General features: G+C 41.7%; 1 long non-coding RNA gene across 1 annotated transcript; it reads left to right on the forward strand.

Annotated features, from left to right (window-relative positions):
* Positions 1-9159: 9159 nt before the first annotated feature.
* Positions 9160-14617, forward strand: LOC132460787 (uncharacterized). The gene is made up of 3 exons (XR_009526443.1): positions 9160-9414; positions 11079-11125; positions 14136-14617. It is a non-coding gene; the product is annotated as an uncharacterized LOC132460787 (long non-coding RNA).
* The last annotated feature ends 8560 nt before the right edge of the window (positions 14618-23177 follow it).

Raw genomic sequence — 23177 nt, forward strand, 5'->3', positions numbered from 1 at the left:
AAAATGGGGTTCACTGCATTACACTGAAGCAATTTGATTGTTTATTTCATTGTGTGTAATGTTGTTTACAGACCAAGTGGATGTTTAGTTAATGAATATTCAAAGTAACCAGAAGTATAAGTAACAGACAAGTTCAACAGTTCAAGTAAAAGAAAAAAAAAAAGAAGTGATGTAATATTCAGATCACGCCAGTAGTCTGAATCAATGTTAATGTTCTCCATAAGCTTGCACGTACTGTTTACGTCATTACGGTAGTATAAACGTGAACCGGAAGTGACGTCCGGGGTGCGACGCTGTTCAGTTCTCCAGCAATAAAGCAACATCATGCAAAGCTCCGTTTCATCATTTATAGTAAGCTACATTAACGCTACTCATAAATACCACCGATCTGTAATTATGTTTTGGTTTTCTCGGCGCAGATAATAGAAAAAGGAAGATTCTACGCATGCGCTCAGACATGGCGGTGTTGTGTGATAGTGTATCACATCACCACCTAGCCGCCTTACCCGGGGATTCCACCGGACGCGTTACGGCAACGTTACGGCTGCGGCACTTCTTGGCCGCATAGATATATATAGAACACTAGATACGTCACGGCAATGTTGAGCTCCGGTCGGCTGACGGCCACCGCGGCGGCCATCTTGAATGGGTCAACCCGCTGCCTAGTGCATTACACCTAATGGAAAATTCATGCAAACATGTAGCAAATTTGAGCGGTGATGGCTCAGTGGATGACACTAAAAACATCATAGTTGATATTCCATGTTTGATTTTAAGTGGTAGGCAGATTTTTTCCTCTATGTTATACAAGAAACACACTTTTTAACACAGGACATTTATCAGAAATGTTTCTGCTGGACTCAGATTAACATTTTATTTCTCAAAAAGTAAATATCTTATCCATTTAGCTTATAACTCTCAAACCACTCTAACACTGCATCACTCTGGACTAGAACCAGCAACCCTCCAGACTGAGATACAACTGGAACTATTGATTGAATTTATTTCAGACATTCAAATACAAATTAAACATGTGAAAAATACAAAACAAAAAGAAAAGGACAAATATTTAATAAATTAACTTCCTGTGTTCCTCATCTTTTTATATATCTATCTATATACTATTTTCTTTATGACACTATATTTGATATTTACAATCCATACATATACAACTTAAATAAAATAAATACTATATATTTTATAATTTACAATATACAATCCATATATATACATATCAGTGGCGGCTGGTGGTTTTTAAAGTGAGGGAGGAAGGACTGCGCGCTTGGTTGCCATTGGCCTGCTTGCACTGTTGGCGTATGGTGGCAAGAATGTGAGACTCAAGTTGTTTCAGGGTGTTTTGGTGAACTACAAAATAGCAGGGAGGGAGTTATGTGAATAAAATGTATACAAAGCCACCAGTGGCAACACCGTAATTTGAGAAGGAAAGGATGCAAAGCATATTAGTCAAATCAGGCCTACTATTGATTTGTAAAAGTAAATAAAAAAATCTGGGCCTATCATTGGGCCTATTTTTGCCCTCACTGACTGAAGTTATTTAGCTATGTTTATTTTCAGTTACAATTGTTTTAAGAAAAGACTCAAGAACCAAAGTGATGCCATTTAAAATGCATCATGCTCTGAATCATTCACTAACACCCTTTCCACAATATCAAACAGAGCGGTCAGAGTAACAAACTAGTAAAAGAACAACAAGAACATTATTTCAAAACTATTTACATGGGCTGTAAGCCTAACTATTCAGATTGAGGGACTTCATTTATAGATCAGGTCAATCCTCCTTGCTGTTTGCGTTGCGAAGACAACATCAGTGAAACCATGAACAGCCCACGTTGGAGATTTGCTATTATTCATAAGCAAACTAGGCCAGCAATAAAGTCGATCCCAGACAGCAAGCAAACATTGAATAAACATTGATTTTCCATCTGAATCATCATTATGGTTGATATTGAAATTTCAATGCAAAATAAATGTTGAATCACCATTACCATATCGATGAAACCTGATGTTATCTAATGTTGATGGCAGCAACATTGGAACAACATTGATCTATTGTTATCTTTATGATGGAATAAGCATTGATATTTGGGTTACCGGGCGATATTGCCAATGTGTTGAAAAGTCATTGATTTAGAGTTGACCGGGAAATATGGTTGAAAATGCATCGATATATAGTTGACCGGGAAATATGATTGAAAATGCATCGATATATGGTTGACCGGGTAATATGATTGAAAAAGCATTGATATATAGTCCTAGTTGACCGGGAAATATGATTGAAAATGCATCGAGATATAGTTGACCGGGAAAAATGATTGAAAATCCATCGATATTTGGTTGACCGGGAGATCATCGGGTGGTAGACCAACGTACTTCACCGGACACATCTCATTTCTGGACCCTTGACCCATACGATCAGGTAAGCTTGATTATGTAATGTTCGATATGAATGAATTGTACCAAATCAACTACTGTTACTCGTTAACATGGTGGTAACCCACGCAGTACTGCAGTCATTGAAATAGATTTTGTTAAATCAATGTCAAAATCTGCCAAAGTTAATGTAACTTCGTGCTGATGGCCATCGTCGTTATCTTCCAACAGGTTACAATAAGTTAGCAAAACCTCAGAGTCCAGTTTATTTTTGTGATAGCTAGCTCGAAATACATAGGCTATCTGTACCATTATACCAATTGCTAAGCAGGCAGTAGATACATGGATGTATGTCGTTAAATCTATTAAAAAAGCACCGCTTTTTCTTCTGACCGCCGGTGAACACCGGCACCAACGCTAGCATAATTGCAGCAGCCTGCCGGTGTTTTTTTTGTTATCTAGTCGTTCTGCGCATGCGCACGATGACACTTGATCCGCTGTGTAGTATTGTACCCCTGAATGCTCCAATAAAGACTATCAGCCTATCGAATCATGCTACCATATCAAAAAGTGCTACCTTATGCGTTTGGTAGCGTACTTAATCAGTTGATCAACTGTTACACACCGGTTGAACGCTGATTGGCTGGTACGTTACACATGTCACTCAGTGGCCACGCTGTTGAACGCTGATTGGCTGTCATCACGCGAAATTCGCGTCAAAGTTGAAATATTTCAACTCGAGCGAATTTGACGCGGCACAAAACCTCGTGAACGCGCTTGCCTGTGCAGGGCGAAAGTGTGGCGCGACAAATCTAAACTTGTCTCCGGTTTTCTCTAGCTAATAATTCGCCGTTCACTTTGTATGGGATCTTGTCGCACCGTTTGTTCGTGTTTGTTGTGAACGCACCGTATACAAGATACAGCAGATACAAATATTGGGGGAATATTATAGGGGAAACCTTTTGGTTACCTGAGTACATATGTATAAAGTACAATCACACTATCTGTATTTAAATTGCTGTTTGTTAACACTGACTTTTGTCTTTTCTGTTCTCTTACAGATCACTATTGCACACAAAGTAAGCAAAACAATATTTTTTATTTAATTTCTACTAACAACTTGCACAATGACATCCCGCTGGTCAAAGAGGCGGAAAATTAAATCAATGCTTAGGGCCACAGAGTCAGAAATCCTGCAGCAGTTTGATAAAACCTTTACTGAACCCAACATGCAAGGCCACTCTGTCGCAGAACTGGAACATGTTAAATGCCCAAGTGTAGCATTGGAGTCAGGTGTTTCAGTCTCCAGTCACTCAGTTGTGGACCAACCAGGTATAGGGGAACATGAGCAGAGGTCAGCATTCAGTGAGACCCATGTGTCATTGGACAGTGTTCATGACTGTCCATCAGCTAGGCCTGTTGATTCAGAATCAGATGATTATGATGCTGAAGCTCCAACATCAGAGTTAGTATCAGTTGTGGACCAACCAGGTATAGGGGAACATGAGCAGCGGTCAGCATTCAGTGAGACCCATGTGTCATTGGACAGTGTTCATGACTGTCCGTCATCTAGGCCTGTTGATTCAGAATCAGATGATTCTGATGCTGAAGCTCCAACATCAGACTTAGTGACAAGCTTAAGATTTTGGGCCTCTTCCTTTTCTGTCTCACTAGCAGCATTGAATGCACTCTTGAGCATTTTGCGAGTGTTTCACCCAGAATTGCCAAGAGATGCTCGGACAATTCTCAAGACACAAGGTGAAATAAAAACTGAGAAAATGGAGGGTGGGGAATATTACCACTTTGGCCTAGCCGCAGGATTGATGTCAAAATTTAAGTCTTTGAAGCTGCCTGCTAATTTGACGACAATTAAGCTGCAGTTTAGTATAGATGGTTTACCACTATTCCGAAGCAGCAGAACTCAGTTCTGGCCCATTCTGGCAACCATTAATGCTGATTACAGCAGATCGCCATTCCTTGTCGGCCTCTTCTGTGGCTTTACCAAACCAAAGAGTGTCTTTGAGTTCTTGGGCCCATTTATTGAGGACCTTAGTGGCATTCTAAAAAATGGCATTTGTTACAAAGGGCAGCAGATAATGGCAGAAGTGTGCTCGTTTATATGCGATGCCCCAGCACGAGCCTTTGTTAAAAATATAAAAAGCCACAACGGTTATTCAGGCTGCGACAAGTGTTTCCAAGTGGGCGAATGGCACAACAAGATGACATATCCGGAAATCAATGTTAGATTGAGGACAGACACAGACTTCAACTCTATGACTGATGAAGAACACCACCTAAAGCAAACACTGTCACCGCTAGCTAGTCTGGTCAAAATGGTGACAATGTTCCCATTAGATTACATGCACTTGTGCTGTCTTGGGGTAACCAGGAAGTGGCTATATATTTGGATGAGGGGCAAATCACTGGCAACTAGGTTGTCCAGTAAATCAATCGAAGAGATCTCAGTTAAATTGAAGGGACTAGGACCTTACACTCCTTCTGAGTTCAGCCGGAAACCCAGGCACCTCTCTGAAATAGATCGGTGGAAGGCTACAGAGCTTCGATATTTCATGCTTTATGCTGGCCCAGTAGTCTTGAAAAATACCATTGCCCATGAAATTTATGAAAACTTTATGTTACTTTCTGTGGCCATGCATTTGCTGTTGTCTCCTGGTACATCAGAGGAATTGATTGATTGCGCTCAGGGATTGTTGACCTCATTCGTAACTCACTTTGGGCAGCTATATGGGAAAGGTGAAATTACCTACAATGTCCATCAGCTGACACACTTGGCGTCAGAATACCGTCTGTTTGGTCCCTTGGACAACATATCTGCATTTCCGTATGAAGATTATTTAGCACAACTGAAGCGCCTATTGCGCAAGCCTCACTTGCCTTTACAGCAAGTAGTAAAAAGGCTCTCAGAATCACCTGCACCGACCTCGGACACTGTGAAGAAAGGCCAAAAATATATGCATCCTCATTATGATGGTCCATTGATTTCTTCATTAAGTTATGGAGATCAGTACCATAAGCTTGTTACGGAAAAGTACACGTTATCATCTAGGTCTGGGGATAACTGTTTTCAAATTGTAAATGACATTACCATTGTTGAAAACATTGTCAGGGTAGATCAGGATCAGGAGACTTACATCATTTTTCGAAAGTTTACCAAGAAAGAGTCCTATGGCCAGTATCCCTTTCCATTTGCAAACATTGGGGTGTATACAGTTTGGGGGTTGAGCAAGAATGTCAGTGTGACGAGGCTTCAGCACATTGGCAAAAAGTACATACTTTACCCTGACAAATTACAGTTCATCGCCATTCCCATCATTCATACCGATTAAAATGTCCACATCAGTTCATATAATCAGTTCATGCCGTTAGTTAAACTGTTCATCGGTTTATCAATTCATCAGTTCATAAGTTAATTTTGGTGTGCTTTGTGTTCTATACAGTCTTTGAAATCCCCTGGCTCAGAAAACGTTATGGAGATCAGTACCGTAAGTATCGTTACGGACAAGAACACGTTAACATCTAGGTCTAGGGATCAGGGACGCAGGAAGTCATATGAAGGGGGGGTGCTGACTACTGAATTGTTGAGCGGGGGGGGGGGGGGGGGTGCAAACGATGACGGGGGGGGGGGGGGGGGGTGCAAACGATTGTTGACGGGGGGGGGGGGGGGGGGGGGGGAATAATAAACGCTCCTATAACGCGCAGCGTGATGCGCACGTTATAAGAGCGGCGGCACTGGGTGCTGTATGTAATCGAATGACGGAGAAAAAAAAAAAAAAAACGCGGCATTGCCTGAGTTCAAGTGTTGTAGTTGCGTCTGTTGTCCACTAGGGGGGTGCTGCAGCACCCGGAGCACCCCACTTCCTGCGTCCCTGCTAGGGATAACTGTTTTCAAATTGTAAATGACATTACCATTGTTGAAAACATTGTCAGGGTAGTTAGGATACTTACATCATTTTTCGAAAGTTTACCAAGAAAGAGTCCTATGGCCAGTATCCCTTACCATCTGCAAACATTGGGGTGTATACAGTTTGGGGGTTGCCATTCCCATCATTCATACCGATTAAAATGTCCACATCAGTTCATATAATCAGTTCATGCAGTTAGTTCATCTGTTTATCAGTTCATCAGTTCACAAGTTAATTTTGGTGTGCTTTGTGTTCTATACAGTCTTTGAAATCCCCTGGCTCAGAAAAAGAAATGGCCCAGTGGTGCATCATAAAGTTCAGCAGTGGTGCAACCGAAATTGTGCCAAACACATGGGTTGAAGGGGATAAAGTCTTCTGGCCCCCATACCCTCCTAAGGACTCCATTAGGCTGAATGCAGCCATCCTGAAGCGGGAACAGCCTAGAGATGGATGGCACACGTACCAACCAATCCGTCTCCTCATAACTTGTGGTGGGTGTTCTCAAATTGGCTTTTGAGATTCAGAATCATACCCCTGCCTGACAATATTTCTCTTCACTGTACTTGTTATTCTGTGTTTGTAGATACTCATGATGAGGCAGCGAGGAGCCTGGAACGATATATCAATCAAAATTGTGACACCACCGACATCCAGTCTGAGGGGGAGAGCCACCATGGCCTAAAAAGAAAAAGAAGGTAATAATGAAAGTCCAATTTCCAGTTGCACAAATGTTTATATTTGACTGATGCTTTTGTCCAAAGCAAACATATAAGCGGTTTCAACCATTTTCTGTTGACATGTGCAATTTAACAATTTGTTGACATTTAATTGCTCCCTCGTTTACTTTTAGACCAAATACAATTTATCAATCGGATGAGGAGCCCCAGCATGTGAGCAGATTCGCCCAAGCCCCCAAAGTGTTATTTCCAGGTATAGTTAGCCTCTGTCTGTCTGTCTGTCTGTCTGTCTGTCTGTCTGTCTGTCTGTCTGTCTATTACGCACAGATCAGCCCCTAACCACCTTTCCCGGCCCCCCACATCTTTTTTTTCTTTAGACAAACCAGCAACCCAACAAGCCAGTCAGGACAGCCAACCATCACCTCCAAAACTGTATTATAGCCTCCAACGCCCCAATTTCCCTAAGTCAACTAACCCCAATGTCCCTATCCCAGCATCGTTCCCAGGAGATGAATTGGCCTACCCTCCACTCGGTCCAATTCCTCAATTCCAGAGGCCATCTCGTGAAGGTATGTTTTTAAAAAGAAGTAATTCATGTCAATTCAAACATTCAAAACAAATGCAGTATATCCAGTCATATGGTTTAATTTCTCTCTTCATACTTGTTACAGATTCTCCAAGCACTGCCAGAATGGCATTAAAAGGCAAGTACAGGAATGTTATGTTCTAAGGCTATTTCTAGGCTTTCATTCATGTGTAAATCTTTCCTCAATTCTTTGAATCATTGAAGGATGTACCATCTATCAACAATTAGCCTAAACCATTGCTTAAATATATATAACTCTTCAAAAGTTGTTCAACAAATTTTTAAGTAAAAGGGCGTCAGCTTTTACATTCAAATGTTATTATTTTCTTTGTCAATAGATGTGGCTATGCAGAAACTGCTGACTGCGGTGACGGAGTTGTCCAAGGAGGTGAAGGACCTGCGGGAGGAATTCAGGCAATACGTCCACTCCTGCAAGTGTGGACAGACTGACTCGGTGGGTCTGGCCTCCTTGGAGCCCTTGGAGCTGCCCCTCCACACCATGGAGGCCCTGGACCGTGCAGAGGAGACACTGCAAAATGGACCAAACCGCCAAAATATGGTAGTTTAATAGTTACATCATTCTTCGGTCAGAAAACTTCAATATATCCTAAAAACTGTTGTTTCAGTACGACTTTATCAATCCAAGTTATATTCAGACTGAAAAAATATATAATCTGCACAGTCTATGAATATGTTGGCATGAGCAAATGTGATTCCAGTCTGCGTGTGTTAACCCTGCAAATGTGTTATACTTTGCCAGACTGCCCGTCTCGGCATTATCGGAGGGACTACCCTAGAGGTGAGGGTCCGCCGGATGATGGCCAATTTGTTGACCAACGAACTGGCTTCAGGACTGAACTGGGCCGGAAAAAAGCAGGGCAAGGAGCAGGCCAAACAGAAGCGGCCCTTTAAAGACTTGGCACTCTGCCGATCTATGTTTGGTAAGTCCTGCTACATTTTCAATCACCATACAGTGTTTCCCGCAGGATTTTTTTCAGCAGTGGTGGTGTGGTCCCCGATCCCTCTAGGGGGGTCCGGTGGCATGCCCCCCCGGCCGAAAATTGTTTGTACCCTTTACATTGGAATGCATGAATCTGGTGCACTTTGAGAGGAGAATATGCACTTAAATCCTATTCAAACAGTCCTGTGTATTACTGTAGATGGGATTATTGGTGTTGTAACTTTGCCTTTTGTGTCTTCATTTACAGATTTTTATATTTTTGTATAATATTTAAACAAAAAATGCAAACATAATTTGCACAATTTATTTACAGATTTTTGCCTAATGCTTAAACACTAAACATGGTTGCTATCCCCAAAGCATAACTGTTTTTTACATAAGACACTTTGTTCAAAAATGAAATCTCCTGCAACAATGGGCCAAACACATCTTTTTAAATTATAAACCTAACTAAAATTTGAAAAGAACACAGACTCACACACATAAAAAATAAAGCTAATTGAATACCAATCAGTGTGAGCCTTCCCACATAGCAGGAGACTCCTAGGTGGATCCGCCTTCAATCCGCCAAACCCGCGTAAACTGCCTCATCCGTTTGGGCGCCGCCCAGAGGATCCTGAGCGGACCCATGTCGGATCCCTGTACGCGGACGCGCCTTTCACAGAGGATGGCTCCGCCCACTGTCAAACAGCGGATCCTGAGCGGACCCATTTCGGATACCTGGATGCGGACGCGCCTTTCACAGAGGATGGCTCCGCCCACTTATAACGGTTGAACTTAACAGCTATCGCAGACGCTTAAAGAACCGGAGAAGGTCAAGACATCATCGGAGATTTTCTGTGCTTTTTTGACTTTGGGCTGAATCCTCTTGACTGAGTAAGTGCATTTATTAATTGAGATATTGCGACATTCACAGTAAACATTGGCCTTTCTGTTTTCATCGTGTAGGGGCTATGCTATAATTGTATTGTAATGCCTTTGCTTGATATTGAACTAGCAGTAGAACCGAGAAGTGATTGATCATGTATTTGATTTAAAATGCAATAGCAATTTCGGCAGACTATGTTATGTAAGGGACAATGTATAGAACGCCGGTCATTATGGGGAAAATGAGCCCCGTGTCGGTCTGGTCTGTTTTAAGGCCCATATCCATTATCTACTCCTAGCCTATCTGCCTGGCAACGGACGATCACGTCGAATGACGTGAACATTCGCGAACCTTCTATCTAGCGATCCGTTATCTGTATTGTGCTATTTCGTCCTTGACCTGCTTTAAACACTCAGTTTACTTGCTCAATTTGATTAAACAATTAAATACAATACAAATATAAAGTAAAAACAAGTGTTATCAAGCGATCCGTTAACTGTATTATGTTATTTCGTCTTTGGCAACATGAGCGCGAATGTTTTTTGAAACCTGCCCGGCAACGGACGACGCGATCATCTGCTGACAGGCAGGTTTGGAATGGATTACGTATGGATGATGCGCCCGGTACAAATTTGGCAGCCGGTACAAATTTAGTGTGACAGTGCCCGCGTTGCCCGGGCTGCTGTCACGGGCCCGCAGTTCCAGGGCCATTCATTCATTCACGGGGCACGCGGGAGACGCGGGAGTGCCGTGGCCGCGTTGCCCACGGTTCCCGGGCCATTCATTCATTCGTTCGCGGGGCACGGCGGGAGTCGGGGGAGACGCGGGAACGCCGTGGCCACGGTGTTCCAGCAGAGTTTGGTCTCATAGTGTCTATTGCCCCTTTTCCATCCTCTTTGTAATGAAAATTAAGCTTCAACATTTTTCACAGTCGTTTAGACAACGGTCTGGTCTGTTTTAAGGCCCATATCCATTATCTACTCGTAGCCTATCTGCCTGGCAACGGACGATCACGTCGAATGACGTGAACATTCGCGAACCTTCTATCTAGCGATCCGTTATCTGTATTGTGCTATTTCGTTCTTGACCTGCTTTAAACACTCAGTTTACTTGCTCAATTTGATTAAACAATTAAATACAATACAAATATAAAGTAAAAACAAGTGTTATCAAGCGATCCGTTAACTGTATTATGTTATTTCGTCTTTGGCAACATGAGCGCGAATGTTTTTTGAAACCTGCCCGGCAACGGACGACGCGATCATCTGCTGACAGGCAGGTTTGAAATGGATTACGTATGGATGATGCGCCCGGTACAAATTTGGCAGCCGGTACAAATTTAGTGTGACAGTGCCCGCGTTGCCCGGGCTGCTGTCACGGGCCCGCAGTTCCAGGGCCATTCATTCATTCACGGGGCACGCGGGAGTGCCGTGGCCGTTCATTCATTCGTTCGCGGGGCACGGCAGGAGTCGGGGGAGACGCGGGAACGCCGTGGCCACGGTGTTCCAGCAGAGTTTGGTCTCATAGTGTCTATTGCCCCTTTTCCATCCTCTTTGTAATGAAAATTAAGCTTAAACATTTTTCACAGTCGTTTAGACAACGCCTGTTTGTGATTTATTATGGTAGCATTATGGAACTTGGTCCTCATCATCTTCTATTTTGTGTTCTGCAGCTTCAACTTTTCTGCCATTGCCTCCTCTGCTGGGTTTGATTGATCAAGTAAGTCAACATTTCTGTTAATGGACACCTCGTCAGGCATTATCCCTTGCATCTTGCTCATGTTACGTTTATGATACAATTGCCTTTGGAGCACAGAAGATTTCATTGCAACCTCATTACATTCCCTCCATATTGGTTTCTGCTTCCCACTTTACTCACGCAGTCACAACACATCAATGGAACTAAAGCGCCCTGATGTGGCATGAATGGTCTGCTAACAATAATGAGAATAATAATGCCTCACACATACATTTTCAAGAAGGCCATTTCATGTAGCCGAATCAAGTAGAGCATCACAAATGTTTTTTGTGATGCTGACAACACCACTAAAGTATATTCAACAATGTATTTATTTAAAAAACAACATTAGGAGCAATGATTAGGAACATTACATTAGGAACAATGATCAATTGATTGCAACCTGTCTTTCTCAAATGTCTCTTTTAGAACAAAAATGAATAGAAAGACTCTGCCTGTCTCCTCAAACGCCTTAAGACGAAGGGCACGTGTTGACGTCCAAAAAAAGGCTTCTTGACATTAGGACAGACATGACTGACATGGACATGACGGCAATGACGGCAGATTACAGAGTTCTCTCTGAGGACACTGCTCCTACCTCTTCAGCTGCAGATGCATTTGATTCACTTGAAGATTTAAGTGAAGAGGACATGGATTTTGATGATGGGGATGGGACAACATGTTCAGATTCTGAACCTGATGTCCCATCCCCATCCCTTTCCGATAACATTGCCAACTGGGCAGTGAGATTTGGCATTTCAATGGTTGCCCTGACTGCGCTGTTGAGCATACTCAACATAACCCATCCCAATCTGCCCAAGGATGGTAGGACCCTTCTCAAAACAAAAGTCCACTATGATATTCAAGAGACGGCTGGGGGTAACTACCATCACTTTGGGATCCTTTCCTCCTTAAGGAACACTTTAAATAAACACGTCAAAATACTGACAGAGGGCATGACATTGGGGCTGCAGATTAATGTAGATGGTCTGCCTTTATTTAAAAGTTCCACTTTACAGCTGTGGCCGATCCTTGGATTGCTAGTTACCGTCCCTATGAAGGAACCAGTGGTGATTGGGGCGTACTGTGGACCTAAAAAACCAAGTTCGGCCACAGAGTTCTTATCAGATTTTGTGACTGAATTAAAAGGAGCTCGAGGCTGGGTTTTGCTTTGGTGATAAGAACCTCACAATTGAGCTTCACACAGTAGTGTGTGACACCCCTGCACGGGCCTTTGTGAAAAAAACAAAGGCCCATAATGCTTACCATGGGTGCGATAAGTGCCAACACCCGTGGAAGTACCAGAATCACCGCATGTCGTTCCCTGGACCAGAGCACCCCCTTAGAACAGACATGTCATTCAACTTAAAGCTCGATGAAATTCACCACCATGAGGGACCTCATCCATTTCAGGGTATCAAGATAGGCATGGTAACACAGTTTCCATTAGATTACATGCATTTAGTCTGTTTGGGCGTTGTTAAAAAAATGCTCCAGTTCTGGCTCCGGGGTCCTTTAACTGTGAGAATGCCTGCACTGATAGTTGACAGGATGTCACATGAACTCCAGTCTGTCAGGCCGAATGTTCCAGTTGAGTTTGCCAGGAGACCACGGTCACTTAGAGAGTTAGACCGGTGGAAGGCAACCGAATTCCGGCAGTTTTTACTGTACACTGGCCCTGTGGTGCTGGTGGGATTCTTGGACCAGAATATGTATTCTAATTTCATGCTCCTGTCAACTGCCATATCGATCTTGGTAAGCCCTCAACATCACAGCCTTGTAGACTATGCTGGCCAATTGCTGAAGTCTTTTGTTGCTCATTTTGGTGAGCTGTATGGGACAGACCAAATTGTTTACAATGTTCACTGTTTGGTCCACCTAGCAGACGAGGTGAATCGACATGGCTGTTTGGATACTTTTTCAGCGTTCCCGTGAGAACTACCTCGGGAAAATAAAAAAACTCGTAAGAAAACCGGAGTTCCCACTAGCCCAGCTTGTCCGGCGCCTTTCAGAGGTTCAAGCTAGGAAATTGGATGTTGATGCAGACATCACTCTAAAAAGGGAGCATTTTGTGGGGCCAATTGTTGTTGGGATGGGAGTGCAGGGCCAATATGGGGAAATGAGATGTGAACGATGGACAGTAAAATTATCAACAGGGGACAATATATTTCTGGTGGGGGAGAAAGTCTGCCTTGTCAAAAACATCATCCAAAATGATAATGGTGTGTTCATTGTATACACTGAATTTTCCCAGCAGTCGCCATTTTATACCTACCCCTTCAACTCCGACAGAATTAACATATTCGTTGTCAATCATGCATCTGATGAGCTGAAGTCGGTTGAGGCGTCAGCGCTGCGACAGAAATGTGTAGCCTTGCCGTACAGGGATGGTTTTGTGGCCATACCTCTCCTCCACTAAATACATAATGAATAAAAAAAACAATCAGTTCAATCAATCAATCAGTTTAAACAATCAGTTCAAGTTAAAAACTCTAATTATATAGTTGCCTACTGACTATGAATCAGTTCATTCAATCAATCAATCAGTTTAAACAATCAGTTCAAGTTAAAAACGAATTATATAGTTGACTACTGCCTATGAATCAGTTCAATAAATCAATCAGTTTAAACAATCAGTTCAAGTTAAAAACTCTTAATAATATGGTTGACTACTGACTTCTGACTATGACTTCCATTACTTCATTACTCTTGCTGTAAGTATTTCAGAAAAGGTGGTATTTTTCCAGGTATACACTACGTGTCTTGTTTTTGTTTTATTTATTATTTTTTATGTATTATGTTTATTTTTTTATTTTATTTAATTTTTTCCACAATGTCTTGTTTTTTAAACGATTTATGATGACTATATGCTCTGTAAGGTGACCTTGGGTGTCTTGAAAGGCGCCTCTAAATTAAATGTATAAAACACACACACACACACACACTTCTTTTTTTTGCATGGCAAATAATTTTTCTTTCTTTCTACATTAAGGATGAGTTTTCATCTCATTAAGTTTGCCAACGGGGACATTGCTGTGGTCCCGGAAAATTGGTGTGATGACGGGATGGTGTACTGGCCAAAATATAAAAACACCGAACGTGCCAAAAGGGCAGCGGCCAACAGTGAGACACCAGAGTCAAACTGGCCAAAATATGACATCATGGTCATCAGAACTTGTGGTATGCCAATTCATAAAACTGTAGTTTAAAGAAAATGTGATGGTTTCTTCTCCTTCTGCTTGGAATAACATATTCTGTCTATGTTGTGAAAATTGTCTTGCATTGTTTAAAATGTTCCTTTAATTTGTGGTATGAGCAGCAGTGCTGAGTATGTAGGTTGCGCCCAAGAATAATGTACCAAACAGCACTCTGCCATTGACTCTCTGACTCTGACTCTCAGCGCTCTGCCATTGTCCCTGATTGGCATCGCCTGGGAATACCAAAAGCTCAAACTAAGTCAATGGCAGAATGCTGTTTGGCATTTTTTTTGTAAAAATATCTAAATGTCAGCCACATATTTTGTCAATTAAAAACATCTGCATTCATGCAATATTTATCATTCATCAATACCAAATTGTATTGAAATACATCGTCAATCCATTCATGGGATTTAAATAGGTAGTGCATTCCAAAATGTTGCAACATACAAATGAATGCACAACCAGAGCATGACCAGAGATTTTTCGTTTGCAATTGTTTGGTCCTCTAGCTGACAGTCTACCATGGTTAACAAATCACAATAATTTAATAACAATTTCCTTCCCTTAGCACCTCACCATGGGGCAGGACCGCAACAACCGTTGCCAAAACAACTCCGGAGAGTTACTCAAGGTAAGGACTGATCTCTGAAATATTAGTGAATAGAACGGTCCCATGTGTATTATCAGTCATGATTAACAGATGACTGATTTAATACAATTCTTTCCCCCTCTGGGCCAGGAACGGCAGTCCCTCCTCTTCTCCCTCCACCCCCTCCACCCCCGACATCGACCCTGAGCCTGCGGCCAACAGAGGAGCCTTCTTCAATCCCCGCCATCGGACCAACATGGCGAGGGGGAAGAATGAATGAGTCCATTCCCTGCTCTGGTAAGCAATAACTGGCAAATACTGGAGGGTCATTCTATGCTACAGATTTTGGAAGAAATTATGACAACTCTCACATATTTTCTTCAAACTTTATCAATAACTAATGTCAGTATTGTGAGTAATGAGGATAAGCACTGAAACGTGATGTATTTCACACACTACATTTGAGCTATATTTCATGTTTGTCATCAGTGGCTGAAGTCCACATCCTGAACCTGCTGGAGACGATTAAACAGCAGCAAGACCAGCTCGTGGCAAAGGTCAACTACCTCTGCAGCAGGATGAACAGCACCCCGGGGCCAGAAGTTGAGATGCCTGATAATATTAATCTCCCGTTGGAACACCTGGAGGCAGTGGAGGCATTTGAGGTGTTTTTAAAAGAACCCTCAAACCACCCAGCTCGACAGAGAATAGTGAGTCTTCTTAATATGAATGGTCCATGCTATAATGCTATTAGGTATATTGATTGTCCATGATTATTGCAAGTATTCTATTGAAGCAGCACTGAACAGGCCTGTCCTGAACCCCCTTTTCCCAGATTGTGTCAGTGAGCGACAGTCTACCTGGTATGACATTGTGTGTAAGGTGGCACATGTCCATGAGAGTGTGAGCCAAGTACATGTTTAGAAAAAGAAAAATTCAAGGGAACAGGATTTCTTTCTTGAGAGCAACTAGTACAAATATAGACGTTTTTGTTTTTCTACATTTCGGGAGGCATAAGCTTAGAATTGTTTACCTTGCTGATATTTAAAAAAATATATATATATTTGCCTTTTAGATTGCTTCTTTGGCCACAATTGGAGGCCAGGATTTGAAGAGGGTGACTTGGAACATTCTTGGCCGGCTTTACACAGACGACGTGTCCCACCAGATCAACTGGAAAGGTGTGAACAACAAAAAGGCCTTCAGCCAGATGTCGGCAAAGAGCTTGCTTTTCAGTAAGTATATAATTCAAAGTAATATTGATTGTCTGTGGCGTTGTGTAGCATTATGTAGACAGTGGCGTGAAGTGTAGCAAGGCGGTGTCACGTTAAAATTGTACCGGGGGCGAAAATTTTACCGGCCTACGTCATCAGTTGTTTACATCTTGACAACCTGCCTGGCAACAGACGACGCGATCGTCTGTTGCCGGGCAGGTTGCAAAAAACATTCGGCTCATGTTTCCAAAAGACGAAGTAACATAATACAGATAACGGATCGCTAGATAAAACTTGTTTTTACTTTATATTTGTATTGTATTTAATTGTTTAATCGAATAGCGGAAACGGGCGATCGCGTCAAATGACGTAGAAAGGTTCTCGTACATTCCTACGTCATTTGACGCGATCGCCTCGATTAAACAATTAAATACAATACAAATATAAAGTAAAAACAAGTGTTATCTAGCGATCCGTTATCTGTATTATGTTATTTCGTCTTTTGGAAACATGAGCCGAATGTTGTCGGCAGGTTGTCAAGATGTAAACAACTGATGACGTAGGCCGGTACAATTTTAACGTGACAGCGGCGCATCGCCGCCGCCGGTGTGGGGGGTGTAGGCCTACATAGAAATGTTCTGTTTTGAGGCGTGCCGTTCGGCAGCGGTGTGTTTTGGATTTAGTCTTCTTCAAATAGAATGTAGCCTACAGTATCTGTTGGACCCTACAAAATTCAAAACATTACAAAACCACCCCGATTTAGTGATGTTGCTAGGTACGCGTCCTGCGTCCCTGACGCATTAAAATCTGAAAGGACGCACTAAACTCACTATCCATGCGTCCCGGGGACGCATCTCATTTTCCCCATGAAAAACGATACATTGTGAACATTAAACAACTCGTGTTTAATCACAGTAACTGGCCAAAGAAACCTTCTTGTGAGCAGACCGGACAAGCACTGTTTCAACCCTCTGCGCATCTACTCGGCGCAGACGTGATCCCCTGTACAAAGTATCGCGACATGCTAATTTAGCCGCTACCAAAACAACTAGCTCGTCACCGCTGATTTCATTTCAACAATTAAAAATACGAACTTCATAGTAAATAAACCCACGTTTCCACTGCTCGATGCTGTGCTCATTCGTGTCGATTATGTTGTAACGTTTAGGGGACGTGCTGTAATGAAATAAATGAAACATAATCCGGTGGTGGTGATGAAAACTACATTGAACGGCAGCCGCCATATTGTTATGCCCAAACGGCGCCTGCGCATACATCGCGCATTCCACATTTTTAACATACATTAATATATCCGTTTATTATAACCATATCATACACCATCAAGGAGTTTAACACTATTCATTTAATTTAAGAAATAGAATAATAATAAAAAAGAAACACATTTTTTAAACTGGGGAGTCGGCAGTGTGCGAATTAAGGGGGAGCAGGGGGAGCTATAGCTCCCCTAGTGGTGACATGAGCTCCCCTGGAAACATGGTTTGTGAAATTTTGGGGGAGCTCTCATAAACTCAAAATATAAAATTATATTTTGAGTTTATGATTGATGAAAACAACGTAGCCTAATGCTCGTCATTATTGCCGCTCGAAGCGTGGGGGCGCTGTCTGCAGCCCCACTACCCAATCACACAAGCTTGTTTAGTTAACTTGTTTAGTTAAAAGAAAGCAACTCACCTTGGGGGATTTCTATAAAAAGACGCCCAAACAAACTGAAAAAGAGGACCAGCCGTCTGTAGCTGGTGGTAGCACATCGGACGTTGGGACTACTACAAAGCCGAGAGAAGAGGCAGCTAACGTTAGTTCTAATATTAACTTGACCACTAACGTTAACGTTACTGTGGGGGCTAAAGAAACAGAACAAGACGAGCCAAGAGCCAAGAAGATAGCCATAGTAGTAGTCAGGTTGGTCTGAAGCACTCCTTTAACCTTGAGCAACTCTGCAACTTCCAAAAAAATATTTGATTTATTTTACAATTCAAAAATGAACCAAACTTTCTTCAGAATAAACCATTATAAGTAACGAATTAACTTAATAAGTGATCGAAATACTTTTATCAACCCGCCGCCCCCCCCCCCCCCCCCCCCCTCCCCAGCTCCCCCGGAGACCGTGGTATAATTCGCACACTGGGAGTCGGGACCCATTGAATTTCTCAGGGACCCACCCAACTCGCCACCTGTGGGTCCCGGGGACTCACTACATTGAAAACCTATCAACATCACAATATATGTGCTCTGATCAGGGAAACATTTAATACAACTGATATTGTTTGAACATTTTGGATGTCCTTTTAATCATGGCACACCTTGCCCTGATCACAAATTCTTAATTTACCCAAATTCTCAAATTCTTAGTTTACCCACCTCTTATTTTGATCCCCACAACCTTCATAACTTTGCAAGTCAGGTTTTTTTGCACCTCGTAATTTTTTTAATTATTATTATTTAATCTCCTTACCTATTGTATTGTGTTAGCCTACTTGGCTTTGAATGCTACATACCATAAACATAAACATATTTGTCTGATTTCAGGTGCTGTGAGGAAAAACTCCCTCACAAAGTCCGTCACCGATGCGGAGGTCACAAAGCACACCATCAGGTGGTTTAACCTGGCCATGGATCGGGCGACAAAGAGACGAGGAGGTGTCCGTCCCCCGACATGTCCCTCACAGCCGTAGTGAAGCCGTAATGAAGCAGTTGAGAACATAATGAATAAAAAAATTACTCAAATTATTGAACGTTTGATTCTTGTTGTTAACCAGTTTTAAATTTTCTGATATTTTAGCTGTGCATTGCACAACATTTCATTGAATTTCATTGAAGATGTAGCCTAATATATAAAATGTATGCACTATAGGCCGGTAAAGCACTAAATGAGTTTCTGACCACAAAATGAATGTAGCCACATTCATTTAACAGGTTAGCAAAAACAGAATAGGCTATAACCGGTATCTTTCCATAAATGTCCATTTTCCTTTGTGAGACAGTGAGAGTCAGGGGAAGAGGACAAGAGAGCGATGATAAGCTTGTTATTGTTTGAAAACTAGAGCTGTCAGTTAAACGCGTTATTAACGGCGTTAACGCAAACCAATTTTAACGGCGTTAAAAAAAATATCGCACGATTAACGCAATTCTTCTATTAAAAAAAAAAAAGCAGTAGCCTGACTGCTATGTTCAAAGGACATTTGTTCAAAGCAGTCGTTTAATTGCACTATAGGCTCTTTTTTTGTATCGTTCTGTTTTGATCAGTATATGCCAATGTTGTTATCAATAAAATATCATTTGCACATGGCAAGCCGATGCACTTCACCATGTTGATAAGAGAATTAAAATGAGAAGAATTATGGGACAAAGAAATCAAGGGATATTTAGCATAGAAAAATAATTTGCGATTAAACGCGATTAATCGTGAGTTAACTATGACATTAATGCGATTAATCACGATTAAATATTTTAATCGCTTGACAGCTCTACTTAAAACACTTCTTCTTAGTCTTGGGAGTCAAAAAGTGATGAGAAAATTACAAAATAAATATAAGTCATACATAATAGAAACTATTCATGATCTTTTAAGAAGTCCTTAGGTTTTTTCCCTGCATTTATGCTAATGACCACATGCTTACAGGCGATTAGCATAAATCCCTAACTAAAATACGCGATGAAAACGGATCTTATATGGCAATAAAGAACAACATCGGATCTAACAGTATGGATTCATTTTTCAAAGTTCCCGAAAATACCTAGGCTATAAATTCCTGACTGGATATAAGCTCCTGTAAAGGCTATGAGTGATCCCAAAAAGAGCGACAACACGCACACACACACACATAGGCCTACACACACACACAATACTAGAGGAAAAACGGCACGGAGGTTGCGGTTTATAGATACAATAAAATGATTGGGCTCAGAGGGTTTTTTACACTGGTGGTCATGTAGCGACACATTTTAGCAACTTACTTTCTCTCTCTCTCTCTCTGTCTGCCTCTCTCTCTCTCTGTCTGTCTCTCTCTTTCCTTCTTTCTTCGATCTTCCGCTTCACTCGCTACTGCTAGAATCAATGTAACTTTGCAACCGTGTAGGGTAGCCTACTGCCAACAACTGCCACACTCGCTGTGTATATTTCTTCTTAGATGTTGGTTACGTGACGATGTGCCGCGTGCTGCGCAATTGACGTTACGCGCTGTACATTTTCTAAAAGGAGCTACGTAAATAAAAAAAAATTAGGAGAAGGATTTTTATTGCAGCGGCGGAGAAAATTCAGCAGCGGCGGCGCGCCGCTGCTGTGTGAACGTGGGGGAAACACTGCCATAAGAATATTCTATGTCATGAAATTGTGGACACTTTCATACCACGCGCCTGCCAGTGTGATGCTGCTAGCTAGCACGCTACGGCAGAGCGACTCCTCCGTTTTCAAACCAACTACTTTTTCAAACTTTCGATGCACGGCTATAACACTCTCGGCATGTTCCCTAGCATTTAAACATAAATACATAAACAGTTACACAACCACTGTTCGTACCTGTATAGAAAGAACTTGAAGTTGAAGTCCAAAGTTGAAATGGCCGAGGAGACGGCAAGCACGCTATTCCCCTACAGGCTGCACGAGGCAAAACAAAAGTAATCGAACACCATCTAGACTCGAGATTGAACTCAGAATGAGTTAACGTGCAGAATAACGTGCAGCGTCGGTAAAGAGCTTTAGCGCAATGATTGACGTGACCCCGAATCAATGACCATTAGTGGGTGGGGGGCATACAGGGTGGCCAATCAGATTACAGGGGGGGCGGGTTGCCCCCCCGTGCCACCATGGAAGCCCCCCACTGGATATGTATATCATTTTAAGAAAATGTCTCCTAGGCTGCCGAATTTGTTTCTAAGTGTGCATATATGTGGGAGTTCTGTTTAACTTTAAGGCTAATTTTTTGCATTGTGCTTGTATTTTCTGTTTTAGATGCTATTACACAGCAGCTCGGGACAGCCGCCGTCACCCAATACACTTTTGCCCAGGCTGTTCAAAAGTGGCTGCGCTATGCGCCAGACCGGGCAGGAGGGAGTGGAAGACGTGACGTCATGTAATCCTGTAATAAAATGTTGTTGTTTTTACCTTAAACAGTGTGGTGTGGTCCGTGTTTTAGGCTAGGCTATAGGCATACAAGCTTTCAAATTTTCCAGAACTTTTTAACATCCTGGCTGTCGATAAAGCAGGATATTCATTATAGGCTATTTAATTTAGGGCATTACATTTTCGTATGCCTAGCAATCATAATAATGATTGAAATTCCATTGATATTACGTTGATCCTTAGTTCAGTTGAAATCTCAACATTGTTTCAATATTCCTGATAATTGAAATACCATTGATATTACGTTGATCCTTAGTTCAGTTGAAATCTCAACATTGTTTCAATATTCCTGATAATTGAAATACCATTGAAATTCCGTTGATCTATGGATAGGATTTCAACGTTGTTTCAATATTAAAAAATGGTGCAAAATGATGTAGAATCAACATCAGAGTTCAGATGTTGATTCAATGATTTAATGTTGACAACCGAATGTTGATTTAACATAGTTTCAATGATTGTTTGCTATCTGGGATTGCTTGTAATGCTACCAGTAAGACATGCGAACCTAGCAAACCATGTAGCACTCACAACACTGACGTTGCCATTACTTCTGGTGACCTTGATTTTGGGAAGTGGTCTACCTCTTTCTTTGGTCGCTAACTTAGCACTGTAACTGAAAGAATGGAATGATTTTTGTAATAAGACGTTAACAATGTCCTCCGTTTCCAATGTTTCCATTGTTCATTTAGGATCTCGCTATCGCAGATTTCACTTGCTCTGCGTCTCGACTGAGCACCGCGGCAATGCAGACCGGGTTTGGTATCGATAGCGTTGCCAGATTGGGCAGATTTCCCGCCCAAAGATAATTATCCCAGCCTAACATGGTTAAAAGTAGCCCAATTGGGTGGGAAATCGGACCAATCTGGCAACACTGCTCAACGTCCAGGGATCCTGCTTATTGGTTCATAGCGCAGACGGATAGATTTTTGCGCGAATCAGACCCCTTAAGGTCCCACCCACTCAGAGGAGGATTTTCCTCCTCTCTCCCATTGAAACCCATGTTATCCACCGGCCGCCAGTACTTTCGGGGAAATGAATGGGAGTAAACAGAGGCGGAGGGAGGACGTTCCTCCCTGAAGTAATTGTCAATAGGCGATAGGGGGTGCTAATGTCCCTTTACCCAGGGAAACGAACATTATATATTCAAAGGCAATAAAGTAGTCATATTTAAGGGCATTAATTCATTACAATAGTCTGGGCAATCTACATTTTTTATTCTCAACAATGTTAGGGAGGATATTCCTCCCTCTCCTCAATGGAGAAGCCTCCACTGATACATATATATACACATATATTATATTTTTATAATTTGATGTACTATATTTACACTTTATATATAATTTTTATTGATTTATAATCCTAATGTAGTTTGGTTCAGTATGTTTACAATTATACATTTAATACTATATATATATATATATATATATACACAAATATATGCACACACACATATATATACACAATATATACACATATATATAACTATACACATATACAGAACTATATATACATATATAACTATATATAATTATATATATATATATATATATATATATATATATATAACTATGTAACTATAACTATATATATATAACTATATCTGTCGTTTTCAAAATCCTTGAAACAGGATGGTTTTTCCGATTTTTTTTCGGGAATTTCCTCTCTGCCAGGTAAGCGAGGTTAATTTGGCGATATGATGCAGCCGTATTCGCATAAAGACAGAGACAACCAGCGACAGGAGGAGGGACAGGTGATTGTCGATGCCAAACTGGCTTTCTTGGACATGGCTCCCCAGTGCAAAGACGTCCTCTGTCCCGATTTCCTCTCTGACAAAGTGGGCTACAACAACCTCATCAGGGGCTTTCCCTGGAGAGTGTTGACGAATGGC

This window comes from Gadus macrocephalus, chromosome 7 (assembly GCF_031168955.1).
Source record: "Gadus macrocephalus chromosome 7, ASM3116895v1".
Taxonomy (NCBI): Eukaryota; Metazoa; Chordata; class Actinopteri; order Gadiformes; family Gadidae; genus Gadus; species Gadus macrocephalus.